The following is a 20,348-nucleotide window of genomic DNA, read 5'->3' on the forward strand; positions in this document are numbered from 1 at the left end:
AAGAGAGGTGTTCTTGTTTGTAGTGATACATAATTGTGCAATAAAAAACTGTGTTTGGCCACAAGTGCTTCTAATCTAAATAGATAAAATAGACACAGGTTGTAGGGGTAAGAATTTTATCAACAACTGTATATAACAAATGATGACATCGAACAATAAACCCAGCTTTATGGAGGGAGTCTTGAGGGACAAGTCATGTCTCCTAATTCTTGTCCTTTTAGCTATAAGAATATAATTTTTCTTCAATTTCTCACATATGCATAATAAGATAGGAAACACAACTACTATTGAATTTCACATATTCTCCTTTGAAAAAACAATACGAAGATGAGGGATACTGCTAATATATCTCAGGCTTCTGAAAAAGAAGAATGATTTAGAGTAGAAGTTTCTAAATGATTGTCTGGTTGTTTATGAAAATTGTAAAGTTGTGGAATTTTTTTAAGGTATGTACAGAAACAGCAGACAAGAATGACAAATTGGAGAGGGGGGTGGAAGAAGAAGGGGTACAAGCCCTGTGATTCTACAACAGATAGTAAAGTTGCTACAGAGAAGCAGGAACTGCCCCCAGCTGAATTAGCATAATTTTGCAAAAACAGTGGGAAAAACAGAGGTAAATGAAACTATGAATATTACTGGAAAATCATCCTTTGTTTGTCACAAATACTTCCTGTTTATGCCTTTCTCACCGCTAGGAAAGTGAAAACCCCATCCTCGAGAATTTAGAAAACCAAACTAGTATGAAAAAAGAAAAAGGCTCAGCATTCTGTTGTACAATAGATATGGGGCTAGTGGCTGAGGTATCTTTTGACAAAAGATTCTGGGAAGATTATACCTGCTATGAGAAAGAATTACCAAAAGATTCTGGGAAGATTATACCTGCTATGAGAAAGAATTACAACAGAAGCTCAGGCTTGGAGTCTGTCTCAGTTTGAACTCTATCTGACCTCTGTTTACGTGACATAACTAAAGGTCTTGGTTTCCATGTTTCAGGAAGTCTGAATCTTTTTCACATCTCACATACTTACCTATGAAAATCACATTTCTGAGATTTTCATCAAAACAGGAAGACAGAATGATGCAAGAGTAAGAACTGAAGGACTTGGTTCTATTTTTTGTCTGCCACTGCTCTGTTGGATGACCTGGAACAAACAACTTCAGTCTTCTGTGCTTTAACTTCCACATCTGTAAAAAGAAGATAATGAGACTGACCTCCTCTGCAAATAAACTTTTTTACTCCTCTTAGCAGGGAGTAGAAACAAGGATGGAAGGAAACTCTTGGTAGAGTTCTAACACAATTCATTGGGAAAAAGTCAATTCAATTATGAGATTTCTGGGGTTTATGGGGTTGTTTTCATTCTCAAAACCTTGCAAAACAGTCCAAAGTGGAAAAAAAATATCAGTCCAGGCTGGCCCAGACCATGAGACTGTGAAGTGATCTGAACACAGTTGAGCAACACCAGACAGAACATTTAGCCAATTACCTCCCTCCACAGATTCCAAAGAATGTTTTATTTCAGTAAAAAGAAATGACAGAAAATGTAGCATCCCAGATCTTAAGAGTGAGAAATTCTGAACACCAAAACCAGATGGAATTTTGTCAGCAACACTTCAAAGAGAAAACACAACTTTTCCACAGTTCAGGAGACTCAACAGAAAATACCAGAACAGAGGTGTTAAGAAGTACAGAAAAATAATGCAGACTGGGCTGAAAATGAAGGAAAAAAGCTGAAGGGAACTGAATAGAGCATGACAATACTATTCTTCTCTGTATGCTCAGTGCTGCGATTCCTTGCTAAGACAAAACAAGGCAAGATCCTTAGATCTGTGAATTCTTCCAAGCACTGTCTGTAGCTCACACAACTGGCTTCTTTCTTATGTTCCTGCAGATTTTAGAGCCACATCACACATGCTCATCATTCCACCCCACAACTTCCTGCTTGCTTAATTAGCATGGGTTAATGTTAATATATTTATCTGGTTGGTAGATCTTATCTGTGTCCCACGTATGGGAAAAGGGAGAGGGACTGCCCATTATATCATATTAGGTTTGTTCTTGTCTCTGTCTCATCTTGAAAAGCAGGATGTTTGAGAGATATAGATGCCCTGTTAACAGCAGTGATGCTAGGAGGGAGTCTTTATTGTACTATCAAGGCATTCTGTCAATAAATATCAGATGGAAACACTGCTGCAGTAGCACAACAGTTGACCAATGTAGTTTTAAAAGCATAAATGCTCCTTCAGAGCTTGTTTTAAGATATCCAAAAACCAAAGTCAGAGCTTGCTGACTGGTTTTGTTAAAGCTTTCATCAGCCCAAGGCCAAGAGGACAGCATTAGTGCTAAAAGTTTTGTCCTTCCAATGAGAAAATGTAAATAATTTGAAATGTGATAGATTGAGGAAAAAACTGATCCTGCTTTCCAAAGCTCATCTAATTATCATCTGGCTTTTCTAGTTAGCTTTCTTTCTAATTTATTTGGACCAAATCTTAGCCCAAATTCTTCTTAGGCAAGTTCTGCTACTCTAACAAGATCTAACTGGTCTGATTCACAGAAGGGTGGAAAGCCTGTCATCGACTAAATCAGTTTTGATTTACCTTTATGAAAAAAACCTTTTTCAGATACAGGATCTAATGGCTTAAGAATTTGTCATTCTGGTGGCTTCATCAGCAGTATCTGTGGTTGCCCCAGAACTCTTGGTCATCAGGTATCTTCTAGGCTTACAGAGTCATGCAACTGTGTTCGAAGTGTCACTACACATCAGTGCACCATTACACAATGCACTGTGAATCTCAACCTTCACGCAATCCTCCTCATCAATAAATCTGAGTATTAAGAAGGTTTTTCATACATAATCTCCTGTATTCTTTCTCTAAATCAATCCCAGCTGAATCAACTCAGTAGTCTGACTAGCTAAGGAAACTTAAGGAAATAGCATTAAATAGCTAAGCAATTATGGCCTCTGATACAGCCTGGCAAAAACCTATCAATTCCGACACCGAGACTGAAGTGACCCCATGTAGATGTCTTCATGAAAGAATATGTTTCATTACAGTCCATAGATAACTACTTCAGAGCTATTCAGCTGTTCGAAACATTAAATCTACCTTAAGGTGGTCTGAATAGCTTGCTGTTATCACCTATGAGCAGGGTTCAGCTTGTGAGCCGTAGGTGCTTCATGACAACTGCGATGGTCTGAGATACCAGAGACTTCCACGTGAGACTTCAGATAGGACAGGCTTTTTAGGAGACCTCCTGCTTCTTGGAGCAAGAGGCCAGGTAGAAAACTCCACAATGCCTAAAATGGCATTTGATGCCTGCATTTATGTAACTAAATCCCACATTAGTTCTCCACTGAGTATAAAGGGAGTTTAGGCATCTGGTTCACATGGAGACACCTACACACTAAAACCCAAATTTAGGTGTCTTAATCTGCTGGCTGAATCCACCCCATTACTTGGAGATTTCCTGAGCTGGCAGCTGCATTACCATTATGTTTAAGAGGCCTCAGTGGACATTTTTTCCATTTCCATTTCTAATCCACTCATGAGTACATTAATACTTTTGGCCTCTACAATACACTTGCAGAAATTTACAATTGTAACTCAAGAGAAAACATACTTTATTTTGTTTCTTTTAAATTTACTGTCTGGAAATTTCACTCAAGATGCCTAAATCTTGTGCTTTAAGAAACACAGAATTTACTTTCTCTATGACAATAGATTTTTATACCATTAACACACTCCTTCATAATCCTTTTCCAAGTTAAACCATTAGACTGTATTTAAATAGTTTGTTGGGGTTTTTTTTGTTCTTTAAGGAAGCAGTTCCATACCTCTGATCGGCTCATTGCTTAGGGGCTTAGGGTTTTACAACAGTATCCCATCTTATTCTTTATTCCTATCCTAACATACCTAAGATCATTTTTGCCTTTTCACCTACTACAAAGCACAGAACTGATGTTTTCAATAGACTAGCCATAAAAGCTCCATGGAGCTTTCTTCCTTGAGTGTTCCTAATGAATTTAAGGGTATGTGGGATGAACTTGTTCTATGGGCTTTTCCTCAGTAGTGGATAACAGTCTCTCTCTTCTATTCAGACAACTATTTTTGGAAAGCTATTTAGAATATAATCTCTTTGAGATCTCCACCCACTGTCAAATTTGATGAATATGGCCCAAGATTTCAAAAGTAATTGAGAAGAGAGAGCAGATTAGATAAACCCATATACATATTCTGAGTTGTCATTTGACATTTTTTCTTTTAGAAAGCAGGCAAAAAAACATGGTAAGTGATATGCAGCAGAAATAACAGTAGGAAGGAAAAGTCTGAGAGTAACCAGATAAACGCCTGCTTCCTCAAATACTCCAAATAAACCATCCAGCACTTATAAGGGCTTGCTTACTCCATTCAAAACCATAATCATGTAGAAACTCTACTAGGGGATGTGCAGACTCTGACTTCAGTCATAGACAGCCCACAGACAAACTATAAAAGGATACCACTGAAATAAATGCAAGCACTCCCAGTTACTGAAAGAAAAGTTGGAGTTTCCTCCAGTCTTCTCTATCACAACAGGTCAACAAGTTCTACATGTTAGTCAGAGAAATTTGTTCTGAACGATTTGCATTTAGAAAAATAATATACGTTAATTCTGTTTGGGTTTGGGGATATTTGCCTCCTTTTTCACAAAGTAGGAGGCCAATCTAAGAAATGAGATGGGACTTAAAGATTATTTTTTGTAGCTCAGAGCATCCCTTTCTCTTGTGTCATTTTTGTGTGCGAGGCAAGTCAACAACAGAAACATTTAATAAATGAAATTTCAGTGCCTGAGTACAGATGTATCCCAAATTCTGACCACAACTCATATTAACAGAGGATTACTTCGGATTCCAACTTCTTGCCACCACTTTTATATGAGTTCTTGTCCCTTGCTGTGAGCGCATAGGAAGTGGGTCAATTTGTTAACACTAATGAGTTATCATAGAGTATATTAAGCAATTGGGCTGGGCAGATTATCATTATCAGGCATTTTGAGAAATCAAACATGTCTCAAAGACTTCACAGTAAATGACACTAAAAAGTAGAATTTTATTAATTCTGTTAATAAAATGATAACCCAAGAACCAGGTAAACACTTTTTGATAAGAACTAAAATAGCTATTTGGGTAGATTAATATATTAATGGAATTATAAGGTAGGCAAGAACTGGCCAAATTAGAAGGACTTCGAGGATAATGATTCTGTGGAAAGCATATAGCATATGTGCTGAGGTTGCTTTTACCTATAAGGGCTTAACACACACCTCCAGTTCTCAGGCTAAACTATTATGAGAGAGAGATCAAAGCTGCATATTAACTGTTATGAAACGGGAATTAGAAAAGCTGGCTGATGGGGATGCTGACTATGTGGCTATTTCATTTAACTGCACACATTTATTTCAAATTGATCCCTACCTGTCATCCCCCTACTACCCCCTTCACAGACTCTCACTCCTTTTTCTCTCACTGCATCTTCTTCTTATATATTGCCCTTTTGCCCTCTATACTTTAATGTTGTAGCTACAGGTTTTCGACAAGTTCTGTATTCTGCTCTATTTGTTATTCTAAAGCACCTTGCCGTAATCTCTGGACACCAGGGGCAATATCCACCAAAGAACAGGCTTGGGTGTGTCACCCTGTTTAACTTCCACTTTACTAAAAATCTGCCATCTTCAAAGTGTCACCGAGCAGCTCCAGTTCCGTATCTAGATATGCACAAAAAAGCTCCCAGTCCTGACTACGGTGAGCAAATCTGACAATTAATTCTTACACCTCACGAGGCTTTACAAACCCAACATGCTTTGCAGTTTCATCCCCTCTCCAGAAAGGACACATGCCAAGTCAGGTCCTGCACGAAGATGGATCCATGGAAGCTACCCCACCACCCTTTCGTCTAGTAAGTCAGCAGTTAGATCACTTACTCTGGATACGAAAGATCTGAGGGTTCAACATGCCTCTTCTGTGAGGATGTAAACTCCTGTTGCTACAGATGCACATTAACCGTGAGGCTCAGGTTATTTTAGGGTAGCTGTGGTTCATTTTCCCCAGCTATTTCCCTCTTCCCGCTGCACTGAGGAAACCAGTGCCCCACATCCCAGCCAGCTACTCAAATTACACGGTGAGGAAAACATTGGCACAGACATCCCGCATCAGCCCAGCCTACACCTGTTTTCTCCCCTGACATGTACTTCCAGGGGCCGCTTAACACCAGGAAGCCCAAAGCAGACGGGCACTGGAAAGGGCTTTTTGTTTTCAGAGAAAGCTGCAAGGCAACTTGGAAGCCCAGCGGGATGGGCGGATGCACAGCAGCTCTGAGGTGAGAGAGGGACTGAAGGCCGCGCATACACAGCCCTCCAGCCCTAAACCCCGCCGCAGCTGCACGGCCGGGCATCGCTCAGCGAAAAGGGCCGAGGCAGGCGCCCCGCAGAGCCACCCCCCTCGCCCCCTAACGCTCGCCATCTTCCCGGGCCTCCCCGTCCCCGCCTGTCATGGCGGCCGCGCCCCGGCCGCTTCACGTGACGGCGCCGGCGCCGGCTGGGGAGGGAGGCGGGGAGGGAGGGGTCACGTGGCGCCGCCGCCGCGCGCGAGCGGTGCGCGCCGCCGCCGCCGCCGAGGGCACGGGGCGGGCGGAGGGGCGATGGCGCCGCCGCCGCCGCGTCCCGCCGGCCGCCGCCGCGGTGAGTGCGGGGCCGCCCCCGCCACCCAGGTGCGGGGGGAGGTGCGGGGTGTGTGGCGGCTCCGGTCTTGTGAGGGCCGGGGCCGGCGGTGTGACGGGAAGCGGTCCCGGCGGGGGAACTGGCGCCAGTGCGAGGGGCAGCCCCGAGGGTGCGGGGCAGGGGCAAAGGCCGGTGTGAGGGGCAGCCCCGAGGGCGAGGGGCCGAGGCTGGTGTGAGGGGCGGCCCCGGGGGTGAGGGGCCGGGGCGGGTGGCGCTATCAGGCCGGCCCCGGCCGCTTTCCCGCCTGCCCTGAGGGACGCGGCGGAGCCTGTCCCAGGGGCAGCGAGTCCTGCGTCCCGGAGGCTCCCCCTGAAGTAAGTGGTGTGAGTTTGCGGTGGGAAGGCTGCGCTCGGTTGGGTCTCTGGGTGAGCCGGCCCCACGGGGACGGCAGTTGGTTGGACCTGAGCAGCAGCGCTCCCCGGGAGGGCCGGTGAGGCCGGTGTGGGTTGTGCGGTACAGGATGGAAGACGACGGACTTGTTATCTTTTTAGTCTTTAAATGTGTGTGAAGGAGCAGCAGCAGTAGCCCGCCTGCAGGTAGACTGAAACTATGCAGCTGTCAGCCCAAAATGTGACCATCTGTACGCGTTAGTTTTGCTGGCGCTGCTCCTTTCATTGATTCGTTTGCAGGGCAAGGGCTGGCGTTGCTTTTTGGAGGGCTCTTTGACCCCGTGGTGTATTAAAGCTTGTTTATCTTTATGACTGGGAAATTTATTTTTAAACCGCTTCTCCTTCTTTCTTCCTGTGGTTTTCAGTATATACTTTGCAAGACTGAAGCTCGCTTTTCTTCTTGCGAGTATGTGTTATTCTATGTGGCTGGTCTGCAGCCCTTCTAGTCAGTGTCCATTGCCATGTGGTATTTTTCTTTCTTTTTCCGTGTTAAAGCTCATAAGGAAGGCTGCAACAGAAAATACTGATTGCAAAATAACTGTCTCCAAGTTACTAGTCGGTATAAAGAAAGATTCTCTGGTCCCTTATGCATGAAATCAAACCGAGCTCAGCAAGCAACCAAAAGCAGCGTGCTGCTGGTAATGGGGAGCTTAGAAGTTCAGGCTCTTCTTTGCTGTAGTGTGGCATTGGAAGCAAACACTGTGTTCAGAAGCCGGCTTTCCAGATAGCTGCACCACCTCATTTGCTTCTTCATAGGTGTCACCCTTAAAACTGCCTTTGAGACTAATGAAAACATTAATGCTGTCTAGTACAGCATCTCTGCCAAACTGTATCCTGACTTCTTTTCAATATCATGACCTGGCTTTGTTGCTGTTCCGTAAACAGTTTGTGTTTATCTGTTTGCTCCCGTGTATTTGGAGTATTGCTTCTGTTTGATGGAATGGTGAAACCTCTCAATGCCAGTAGAGTAATTATGCAGGTGGGCAGGATCATCAGCACTCTTGCTACGTTATGCCTTATTTCTTTTTCCTGGAAAATATATTTCAACAGAAGATCAAATCCCTTCTGTCCTTACTTAGAAAGAGTAGTCTGTAAGTGACATTAAATATTCTTGAATACTTTCTGATCTAGCATCTACTTTTTTTTTTTTCTTTCACATGGATCTCATCTTAGTAGGAAACTGTTCTCAGACATCTCTGATTAGCTTAAGTTGATCCAAGTGCAGGCTGTGCCGAGGAAAGGATGGTACCAACCTCTCCCTGACAGAATGTTTCTGCCCTGCTACCCTGTAAAGAACCTCTGCATATGTGAAATAGTCTGGCTGGGATTCCCAGACCTCATTTTAGAACAGCATAAAGGTCCAGGTGGTTCCAGATAAGAGGCTTTTGATTAACAAGCAATTGGCCTCCCCCAGTATAACTGTCTGTGAAGAACTGCATGCCTTCTGCATAAGCTTTTCCTCATCTCTGGGTAAAGATAAGCTCCTGCAGAGTTTTAGGAGCTCTTCTGCAGCAGGGAAGGAAAGAAATAACACTGCAGCTCTAATGAGCCTTCATCTCTCAGCCTCAGATGAGGAAGCCATCAGGCTAATTCTGGTTTAAGAGATTCTGACTACAGATTTCAGGGCCTGTTGTCTATCTTCTGCTATCTAACCACTTTGTCTCAGAGGATGCAAATTGATACTCCATTATGCATAGGAGTAAAACTGGAAAGAGTTCCTGATAAGCTGCTGTGTGACAGTAGTTTTTGGGAATGGGTGAGTCTGTTCATTTTTGTAGTGATGTAAAATAACAGCAAGTGTGTCTCAAGCTTTTGAGGAGGAAGAAAGCACTGAAACAGCATGGTAAGGGAAATAAAGATGTATATTATTATTTTGGAAATTGGTCTGTATGAAGCATTCATTCTTCCTCAGTAAGTGCTAGAAACCCCAAATTTTTAATGGTAGTTATACGGCATGTGTGTGGAGCAGGGTGGTCAGATGGATGAGATTAGAAGTATCTGAGCAGATAGTCAAAATAGGGATTTTGGATCTTCCAGCAAGAAAGAATAGGGTGCTGTGGGGGTGACAAGAACAGAGGGAGGATCATTCTTTCTTTAGTTATGTTACCTTGGAAGGTACTGTGAAAAGGTTGCAGTCTGAGCAGCTGGCAGGCTGAATTTGGTAGTGTGGCAGCTGTGTGTTGATTACTGAGGCAGAGAAGTACCGGGACACTTCCAGCTGAAGGGAAAAGGTAAAAATTTGAAAAAAAACAATCCTTCCTTTCTGTGACAGTTCAGTTTATCGACTTCCTAAACAGTTCTATTTGTCTGCTGAGGCAATACCACAGTCACAGATATCCTTAAAATCCAGTAATTTTCTTTAGTAACATTCATTTTGAAAAGGTGCTGCAATACAATGATGTTGCTTGCTGTGGAAGAGCAGAAGTATGTTCATGTATTTCAAGGGCAGAAATTAATTTGTTTATTCTTCTCAAAAGATATTACAGGGGTGAAGTCTGTTTCAATCCCTGTTAGTGTGTGGGAGGTAAACTGTCTTGATTCTTATCTAAGGTTACTTTTCAAAACATATGGTGGCTTATGGGGATGAATGCATCTGCTGTTGCAGCTACTGTGTTAATGTATAAAGTACTGTCAGTACAAAGGCCTCGGCTGTTAAACCACTGTTTAGCAGTATGAGTAAATGCATTTGTTCAGCTTATTTTGTATAAGAGTTAATAGTATCCACCACATCCTTCAGCTGTGCTCTAGCATGTTTCTCATGTGAGTCAGCATTGTTTAATAATTGGTGTAAATATTTTATTTGAAAACTAAAAACTAGGAGTACGCTGCAACAAAAAGGGGGAAAATTAGGAAGCTGATCATACTGTTTCAATCAAAAGTTGACTTCAAGTATACTAAGTTTCAGATATTTTGTTGTATGAACTTCTGAACTTCTTCCCTGAGATGTGAAAATATGCTAAGTCTGTAGGCTAAATGACTGATGGTGTTACTGAAATGTGGAATATGGATTGAAGTGCCAGTAAGAGTGATGTGCTGTATCTAAGCCCTTTCTTGTGCAGTTTGGGGTTTTGGCAGGCAGATACTTCACATGTTTGAAACACTGGAATACAGTGCTCCGGGGTGAATCAACATTTCCGTTGCTTGTGCTAGCTAGTAACCCCTAATGCAGGGAACCTCAGGACTTCGTACTGCCTGCTTTATGCTCTGTAGTATGAGCAAGAAATAGGTGTGCAGGCTAGGGAGGAGTCTAGACCCACTACCCCATAGTGCTCACAGGTAGGTTGCTGGCTCTAAGTTCAGTTTGGAGCAGGTGAGCTGTTGTGGTTTTCTGTCTCGTGGCAGTAGGGGTGTTGCAAGTTCTGCATTTCTGAGATTGAAGGTTTGATGTGACAAGTTATACCTTATTGGCTGTGTTACAGTGCCTGTTAGTGTGCATGCTCTAACCCCTCTTGCCGTGGAGCAAGCTATCTTGACAAAACTTGCTGTGCAAGAGGGAGGAAGGGTTATGTACACGAAGAAATGTTTCAGAGCATCTGATGGGAGGTAACTGCTTACTTGCAGTAACCTTTTGTTATCCCTAAGACTTCAACTATGAGATACTGTACCATTTAAGAAGTTGAATTTTAAGTTGACAGGTTAAGCTAATAAACTTGCTGAGGCATGCTAGAAAGAAGTTACCTCAGTAAATGATTGTTACATGCCAAACTGATTTAAGTAAATACTTAATAAATGTTAGGGGCATGTTCATAGAGGTCTTCTTTTTAGTTTATGTACAACCATCCAAGTATTGCTTGGCTGAATGACACAGATTTTCTTGTGCAGACAAGGATTAAATTAGATGCTTTAAACACTGGAGGTGACCTTAATTAAAACAGATCCTTTTCCAGGAAACACAAAACTATCCTGTTACACAACCTCCTACGAATCAGTCTTTGTAGGTATTGTGATTATTTTGCTAATTCCTGAAGTGTAGCATCAAGAACAAACGATGTCACTGTCTGTTGATAACTCTTGTTAGTAAATTTACTTTCTAGAAGTGCTTTCTTTAGTTTTCTCTTTCCTGGAATACCTTTAATTTTGTCAGTTAGCGTGAATCTCTTACCTCTTGTGTCAGCAGATGCTGAGACTCATCACCTGTGAAGCAGGAGAAGGCTAAGCTTTGGATTGCACGCTAACCTCCTGTGCTAGCAGTGTGCTGGAAAGCATGGCTCCTAGTGAAGTGGGAAAATGTATTTTTGATCTGCTGTTCATTGTGTTGCAACATCTGTGATTTCAACATCAAAATCCTGAGTATGTTTTCCCATTAGCAATGTTGGCAATAGATAAGTAGAAGAAAAGTGACCAACAGAGGATGGAAAAGGAGTGGTGTGCAACTCTTTCCTCAAAGGGATTTCTTTGGAGAAGGAGAGACTGAGTCTTTAAGAACATGTAGAAGGGAATGAAAGACAAAGAAAATTAATTTTTTGGCATAACTTTCAGAAGTTTGCTCTCTTTACAGACAGTGTAAAATCTCTTTATGCTGGTGCTTCATCTTTCTGATCCAACAATTAATGACCACAAAAATGTTTTTTTTCAGAAGCATGCTAATAGAATATCTGTTTACTTACATATTTGGAAAACCCCTACCCTATTGTCAAAAACAATATTTAGCAACATAAGCTTCTATTAAATTGATAGCTTAGTTTAGATGTGTGAGTGAAAGCGTTTTCACTGACTTCATCTGTAAGTATGGTTGTACCAGCAATGGTACCTCTTTGTTAGTATTACTCTGTTGTATTAAGGAAAAAGAGAGAATGTTTCCTGTGCAAGAGCTTGCTAGTATAGTTTAGAAATAGGTTTGCTGGGGGAGCAGAAGTTATCAGTTATTGCTGTTCTAACCCAGAGCTCTGCTTGATATCTGTATCATCTCTGGTTGCTGTCGCCTAAGAACCTTTGATGTACTCACCTTCATGCATGCCTCAGGTTTTATAGGTCAGAGCTGAGACACTGAGTTGCAAAGAATCTCATTAAAATCTGTCGCAGAGCAGATGCTTCAACTAGGAAGTCCCCTAGGTCAATCTGATAACTGTACAGGTGTCCTGGTTCAGTCAGTGAGTTGGGGAGAACTGCATAGTAGGTTTATATCCTTAGGATTCCCTTCTTATATGTGTCTATGCTGGAGACATTAGTGAGAATATGAGAGAAATGGAAACCTGTGCACAGAAATAGATTTGAACTTCTGCTGAGAAAATAGATCCAAAGCTAAGAAGATTGCAGGGTTTTGGGGGCTCTCTAAGAGGTTCTTACTCGTAAAAATGAAAGTCCCATGCCTCTGCTGTTCCAGATGGCATGGACATTGTGGACTGTGCTAAAGCTTGAAGTGAAAAACTCCAAGTGACCTTTGTTTCTGGACATGAGAAATGCTAATGGACATTGAATTCAATTCAGCGCATGCTTTTTAGTATTTCTTTCAGTTCTACTTTTTTAAACAATGGCCATCTGCCCAGGAAAACTCAGTTAGGACATGATGTATTGAGGAAATCTCTAAGATAGTGCCATCTCTTAATAGCGTGGAGATATGTAACAGGAATTAAGAACTCTGAGCAGTTAAGAATAAGTTACGTATTTTCCTATCAGACAGTTTGGGGATTTAAACTGTAACTTGTTTTAACCTTCTTTATGGTTCCGGTGCTGCATTTCATATACTTTTTTTTTTTAACCAAATAATGTCTCTGTACACTAATATCAGTTACTCAGGCTCCATAAAGGTGTTTGGTCCAGGGCTAACCAAACTAAGTTGCAAAGGCAGACTGCAGTGCTATAGGTGACAGGCTAGTGCTGTTTACTGTGGTGATTTCTGACAACTGACTGTAAGTGAATGTAATGGGTCTGGGATCCAAACATGGCACTTTTAAAGTCTTTAAATGTGAGTTTTTGCATATTGGAAAAGAAAACCCCGTGGAAAAAGAGAAAAGAAGTAGGCTTTTATGATTTGTGGGAAGGAAGCTTGGAGATCGACGTATTTTGTAATCTGATGCTGCAGGATAAGATGCATTGTAACCATTCTCATTAAGACAGTTTCCAATTCTGTAGTACTAGCAAATGTGCTGCAATCAAGTTATTACATCTTATACATGTTCAGATACAGTCTTTTGAAGTTCCTAGTCTGAGTTTGCAGACGTCTTTTGTGTACTTTTTTGGTATAGAGATGTTGATTTCAGTACTGAGCTCTGCACAAGTGGATAGTAGAAGTCTGCTTGGAGCTAACTGCAGAGCTGGGATTTGCAGAAAAATCTTGTGAAAAATAGTGTCCGTGGTCAGTAGTCACAGGTTTAAAATTGAGAATGGTCAACCCCAGTTTTCATTGTCCCACTCAAAAGTACTTCAGTGAGGTCTGTTTTGTTGCCAAATTTGCTGCCAGCTTTTTTGGCAGGAGGGCTCTACAAATGAAGTATGATTTTTTTTAAAATTTAATTTTATTTTATTTTTTTAGAATTGGAAAATGTGTTTTTACTTTGCTTGTAAAAGACTGGAAAAAAGCCCAAAGCACTTTTGATGAAAATTTCTTACGATGAGCAGAAAGCATACCTAGAAAATTTCAGTCTAAATGTGGAAACTTTATAAAATTACTAGTGATTTGGAAAATGAGGAGTAAAGGAATTTTTAGAATTTAAATTTGTATACAACTTAATGATCATTTTCTCTAGCATTACTGTGGTCAAATCCATTGTTATTATGATGAAGAATGCTCTAGAAATACACTGATTATGCTTCCCTAGTGAGAGGCAGTAAAATGACCAGTCTTTTTTAAGCTGCCAAATCATGAATCCATATGGATCATACATCAGCTGAAAAAAAGAGAGAAAAAAAAAGGGTGTGTGTGTGTTAAAAAAAAAAAACAACCAAAAAACCAAACCCCAAACATAGAAAAATAGATACTCTTGGTACTCTTGGTGCAATGTATGCAGTCAAATGAGAAATAACCTTGCAGCATTTGTGTCCTAAGACCCCATCCAAATTAGCCTGTTGTCATAGAGAAGCTTGTGTTTGTTACCCCATTCCCAGTTAGGACTTGAAAGCAGAACTCAGCAACAAAGTGTTAAGTTTCAGGCTCAGCGTTTTATTGTTTGCTGAGAATGAAGACACCAACTGGATTTGACTGCTACTGCAGTAAATGTGTTTTCACTATGTAACCTTGCACTGCCTTTTTAGTGCCGACTGTTCTGGAAAAAGGTGAGTGTTCTTCTGTTCAGCTTCTCATGTAGAAGTGTCTCTTCTCTAATTATTTTACATGCATCTGTATTTTTACTGTTAACTTTGGTGAGCTTTGCAGACATAAAATGGAAGGAACAGCTAAGTAGATTTTAAACATTTAGAAAAGGTATTAAGCAGCTTGTGTGTAGTTGACCTTGTAAGCTCTCTTATATTTTGCGTTTGTATATAGTGCTGGAGGGTTGTTAAACTAATATTTAGATATGTGGATCTTTAATGTGAGAGATGTATTGAAAAAGAAGTTGTCAGTGTGGGTGTTAATCTTGCTGTTTTCTAAGGTATACCTGAAGAAGAAAGGACTGTATTACAAAATGCATGCATCTTTCTTTGGAGAGAGTACATGGAAATTCTGGCTTTCTTGAGACCTGATTTTGCTAATGAAAAGAAAATCTCAGTGTTTCAATGGGAAGAAAGTATTTATTAGGAACAGAAAGGAAGAAGGTAGTCTTGGGACTCCCATGAATGGCATGACATGTATTTATATGCCAGATGGTTTAAAGTACCATCCGGCTGAGAAGCTCTAACATGCAATGTTTGTTAGGGGGATATGCATATAACTGCTTTGGGAAACCAGTAGCTTTTCTGGAGGGGAATGAGGACACTGCAGCAGCACGAAGCTGTCTACTGTATAGCACTTATTTATTCAGTATTGAGCACTAGGATTTTGGTAAGCTCGTGTTTCTAATCCGAGTGTACTTGCTTTTTCTAATCAGACTGGACTATTATGTTACTTTTCTTGATGCAGTGTTGTATCACTGGCTGTAACTGAAACTGGTGTTCTTTTCTGCTATTTGTTAACATGTGATCCTGACTCTTAGGAAACTTTTTCTTTGCAAAACTTTTAACTGCTTTTTCCATTAAAATTGTGTCCTTAAATGAGAGTCCTTGCGAAATACTCTCACTCCTTGGAGAGGAGTAGTATGTGGGGAGAAAGCTATCCTTTATCAGTAAGGAAAAAACTAGTATGTTTTGTTGTTGACAAAGAAGTGAAAGATGTTACTGTAGAAGAGACTTTAAAATTTCTTTATGGGAGCATTTGAAATGGAGGTGGGTAAAGAAGGAGCTTCACATTTTTCTTACAAAAATGCTAGTGTTTGCGTTCACTCTGGTATGGCAGCCTGCTAAGTAAAGCTTTTTTACTGGAGTTGAGAAATTCTAAAAAGCTTGATAAGCAAAGTTATGTTCCTAGAGGAGGCGTTTCAATATATAGTCCACAGATTTAAAATGATAGTATGCGATATTTAGACATCTCTGGTTAAAGTCCAAAAACTGAAATACAAATGAGTATGTGAGTGAGTCATCTGACAGTGGTAAAATAGTGAGGGGTGAGAACATAAAGACATAAAGAAGATGAATTTTTAAATTTTCCTAAAACACTTTATGCTTTTCGGACTTAGTATACTCATAGTTTCTTAAGTCTTCAACAATTCATGCAACTAATCTATGTGCCTTTGTTTATAAAGTATATAGAACATTATTGTTATTTTAAGATTATGTATCTGTAAAGGGTTGATCAAAATTTTGTATTCATTCCAGGAGGATTTATTTTAGGTTGTATGACATGGATTTGTATAGCTGTGCTTAAATGACTAAACTCTTGGCTCTCAAAGCTTTTAAAGTTGCATTTAAAAGTGACTTACAGAGGCTAATTAAAAATAGATCTTAGTGTGTCATCTCATTAAAATGAATGGGAACACTGATCTTATGCAATAGGACAGCCTGTGGTCCATGGTCTATTTCTGTGAATGAGAGTTGCTGTGACTGGAGTTATATTAGTCTTTTTTAACTCTGGTTCTCCCACCTTGCACCTCATTAAATAGCCTGGTTCTGTTTTCTTGGTAACATCCCTCCCTGTTGGTGGCATGAGGCTGCTGTTAGGTGCCCCCTTGCAAAGCTGTTTCTTCTGCAGGCAGAAGCTGCTGAGCATCCTCAGCTTCCCCTCACAGGGCAAGTGTCCCAGCCCATGACCATCTTGGTGGCCTTCCACTGAACTCGCTTCAGTTTACTGATGTCTGTCTTGTACCTGCAAATCCCAAACTGGGTACAGTAGTCTGTGTGCTGTGTGGGGTGGTGTGACTGCATCCCTCAGTCAGCTGGTTGTGATCCTGTTGATAAGCCTGCATGCTCTCAGCTGTCCTTGCTGGGAGGGCATGCTGCCTGCTCCTGGTTAGCCAGACCTCCCAGGTCTTTCTCTGCAGAGCTGTTCCCCAGGCTGTGGCAGTGGCAGAGTTTGTCAGTCCCGGGTGCAGCACTTAGCATTTGTCCTTTATGGATGTCGTGAAGTAGGTTCCTGTAGGCCCAACCTGTCTTTACATGAGCAGTTATTTGCCTATATTGTGTCAAAAATAGCCACTTAATTCATAAAGTACAATGACCTATCCCTTCTGTAAGGTCAAAAATTCATATTTTTAATGAAAAAAATTGGCAGGTAGATCCAATTTAGTGCTAAAACAATCTAGTAGGAGGGTTTTTTTAATACAGAGTTAAATTGGATTGGCACTTCAATTCTGGAGCACATGAAGCACTAAGTTTTTATTTGGAAATATCTCTGTTTTTTGTTCTGAATGTATGTTCAATGGGTGTTGCTCCTGGTGATGTGTGTTGAGTCTGAAACCAAAGCTGCCTAAGTTGTCCCTTTTTCATCTTGCTAGTCTATTAACTGTAACACTCCCTTAAGACTGATTGAAATGTAAAGGATGCCTGGAAAAAACATAATTCTAACGAAAGTGCAGAAGCTACTGTGAATGGCATCTCAGTGTGATGAGTGTATTACTGAAGTACTGCTTCTTCCTAATCTGGCCTCTGTTCATCATACTGTTAATGATGCTGTTTGCTAGTGATTCAACAAAAAAATAGGAAAGCCTGTTCATGCTGATGCTTGTTTTGGAAGAGGAGCGATGGTAGCCATAACATCTTGGAGGCCAAGAAAGATATATATATAGAGAGAGAGTTAAGGCGTTAAAAGAGCAAAATCGCATTTGTAAGTAGTGTTACTTTATCATCTTGGATTTTTTCTCCCCAAAATAAATAACAAAGCAAAAATGAAAAGCATCTGTAGAAGATCATGATGCAGATTATCCTAACGCTCTGTAGAAAGCTAAAATTTATTTAATGATTTTTTTACTAGAATGCTCTTTAAAAATTAAGATTATACACGTCTGTTCCTTGCCTTAATATAGGTCCAAAATACACAGACAGTCTCTCAGGGTAGTATGAGTTGTGTATCTGTCTTCGATTTTAAAATTTTTTTTAGAAGAAAAGCTGTTCTTGGAAAAACTACAAGCAGACTTTAAGGTTTTCTCAAGTAATTCTTACTCTTATTCCAAAAATCTTGAGGTTAATCTGATCCTCTGTTTGACCTTTGACAAACATGAATTTTGGCACACTCATGAAATATCTAGTCATACGGTGTGTTTACTAAACTGTTGAGGTTAATCCAAGCAGATGTCAGTGTTTAAGCAGTGGCAGGTCATAGAGCCTGTAGCTACTTTTGCTCTTTAAGCCAAAATATTGTGAAATGTGGTTGGCATTTTTTTTCATTGAAAGTTTTGAAGGCTAACACATTGGGCCAGTGTTAGAATTGCACAGGTTACTGATGACAAACTCCTCTGAGCTCTCTGGGGAAGCAGAGTTATATTGTCGGGCCAGTTAAGTGAATGTAAATGTTACTGGGTTTGATGAAACGAATATCATGGTCGTGGTGGTGTAAGGATGCTACAAGAAGCTGGTGTGACATGGAAAACAGTATTGACCAGTAATTACTGAAGCTCAAGTTTGGCGGGTAGGCTCCTGGAGGTTTGCTTTTTTCCAACTTTGCAATTGGTTGACTTTCAGAGACTTTTACTAAGTTACTAGTATTTAACTTTTATAGTTCTCTTAAAAAAAAAAAATCAATTATTTACTACTTGTGCAAGAATTGGAGAGTTCTGTACTGGAATTCATGGAAACTGGAGAGGAATATTTTACTCTTGGCATTTCTGGCATGTCGGTCTGCAAACTGTGTTCCAAGGCTTTGCCAAAGTCTGAAAACTATCAGGCAATAAATACTATGACAGTCAAAACAGAGCAACAGGAGAGAGACTGAAAAACAGAATATTTGGTTAGAAATTCCCAGAATACTGTGCCTTTCAGTTTTGGCCTCTTCTGAGCTGATGGGGACAGCTTCTAAGATAAACTTTTCCTTTCTTGATCACCCCAGTTGCGTCCAAAATGGATTGTAGTTACCTGATGTAGGAGGTGCTCCAAACCTGAATGATATCTATTTGTCATGTTGAAGTATCCCCGGATTCCTAAGTATACTGATCTGAACAGTCATCAACTCCATGTATCATTAGGATCTTGTGTGTGTCAATGAGTGCTTGTAAAATACTTAAAGATGTTATCATTTCTTATTTGCTGTGAAAGCTCCTATACTGCCAAGGGAGAGGAAATGTATTCTGTTCATTCTCAATGTTACTATATGAGTTTTTGGTAAAGGGAATTGTTTGAGGTATTTTGGAAAAATTTCTTTTGGCGACTATGTTGCTTTTCAGAAATGAAGGGGAGAAACATGATAGACCCTTCAAGCCTAGTCTCAATTCCCAGTAAAATCTGTGAGTATCTGTATTGTGAAACAATCCTTCTTGATATGTTTAAATTATAGATTGATTTATTTAGTAGAAATCAGTGGTTTTGTTTGCATTTGAATAAATAGATAGAAATGGATTTTAACTGTACTGTCCAAATAGCCATTTATTGGTGGCTGGACTCAGTGTTACAGTATTTATTGCACAGGTGAAAATTAGTGTTATGAGACCATTGACATTATTATCTGGATAATGCAATTCTGCTTTTTTGATTTAAATTTCTTGCATTAGCAGAGCTTTAGGGCTGTTGAGTTAAAAATGTATATGTCATCTGTTTTTCTCATGCAGCGTGTATCAGAGCTGAGGAAGATACTAATACTTTGGCATATCCTCTGCATCTCTAATATTCAGGAACAGCTCGTCTCCATTTAAAAAAAAAAGTGAGAAAAGGAAAAAAAAGTTTGGCTTCTCTTAAGTTTCAAAATCCTACTTGAAGACTGTGAGAGGATGGACATTTAAGACAATGATCAGGGTATTGTGACTATGCGTAGGTAGTCAGAGACAGTTGTTGGGTAAACTGGCAAAGCATGTTTCTTAGAACTCTTCACAGAACTGGAGAGCAAAGGAGTCCGGACAGGGTAAGGCTTTATTCACCATGTCTAGATGGTTTGGAGAAAGAAGCCATGGATAGGGAGGTGGATGAGGTAAGAATTGAACACCAAGTGGCTGCCTATGTGAACTGAGTGTTTCCTTCTGGGTCCTTGTGACCAGCTGAAGTATTCTCTCCTCCCTCCCTCTGACATGTATCAAAGTGGTTATTTTCTTTGTTGGATGCTGACACGAGTGAAGGGGTACTTGTTTCTTGGTATATTGAGGAGATGTGGAGATGGATTAATGGGATTGTACTTTTTGTGCATAAAAGCATAGGGCTGGAAAGGTTCTCCTCATTCCTTAGAGAGGTCCCAAGCAGGACTGACATTGCTTAGGACTTGAAAACCTACTGTGGCCTGTTTGCTAAAACACAGCTATAAGAAGTCATGGTCAACCTAAAACTGTCTAAAACTGGAGTGTGCAGCTCTAATGCAGATTATGACTTTTGTGGCTGCTCAGATGGTAGAAGTGGTTGAAATCCATAGGACAGTGGTTGTGTAAATGCATATGTGTTAATTATTGAAATAAACTAATAAGTCTTAATGTGCTTTTCATAGGAAGAGTTGAAATTTTTTCCGTTCTGCCTTCAAAATTAAGTGTCTAACAAAACATTTGGTACTTAAAGAAAATAAATGGCGAGTCTGTATTTTCCTGCCAAATGAATTACTAAATGTCTTGACTGAGTAGCAAGCTACTGAAAGGGCCTAGTTTTCTGCATTGTAGAGGTTCTGTCATTTG

At 40.4% G+C, this 20,348-nt stretch overlaps 1 protein-coding gene across 4 annotated transcripts in view; it reads left to right on the top strand.

The window, feature by feature from the left end:
* Positions 1–6,615: 6,615 nt before the first annotated feature.
* Positions 6,616–20,348, top strand: part of GALNT11 (polypeptide N-acetylgalactosaminyltransferase 11) — a 54,385-nt gene continuing 40,652 nt past the window's right edge. The window contains exon 1 of one of the 4 annotated variants that reach the window (XM_074899886.1): positions 6,616–6,715. The gene's annotated coding sequence lies outside the window, so the exon portion shown is untranslated. Of the gene's footprint in view, positions 6,745–6,926; positions 7,069–8,968; positions 8,987–20,348 lie in introns of those variants that run through there. The other 3 variants (XM_074899887.1, XM_074899888.1, XM_074899889.1) reach the window with 3 other exon arrangements.

Source organism: Athene noctua, chromosome 2, assembly GCF_965140245.1.
Source record: "Athene noctua chromosome 2, bAthNoc1.hap1.1, whole genome shotgun sequence".
In the NCBI taxonomy this organism is placed as follows: domain Eukaryota; kingdom Metazoa; phylum Chordata; class Aves; order Strigiformes; family Strigidae; genus Athene; species Athene noctua.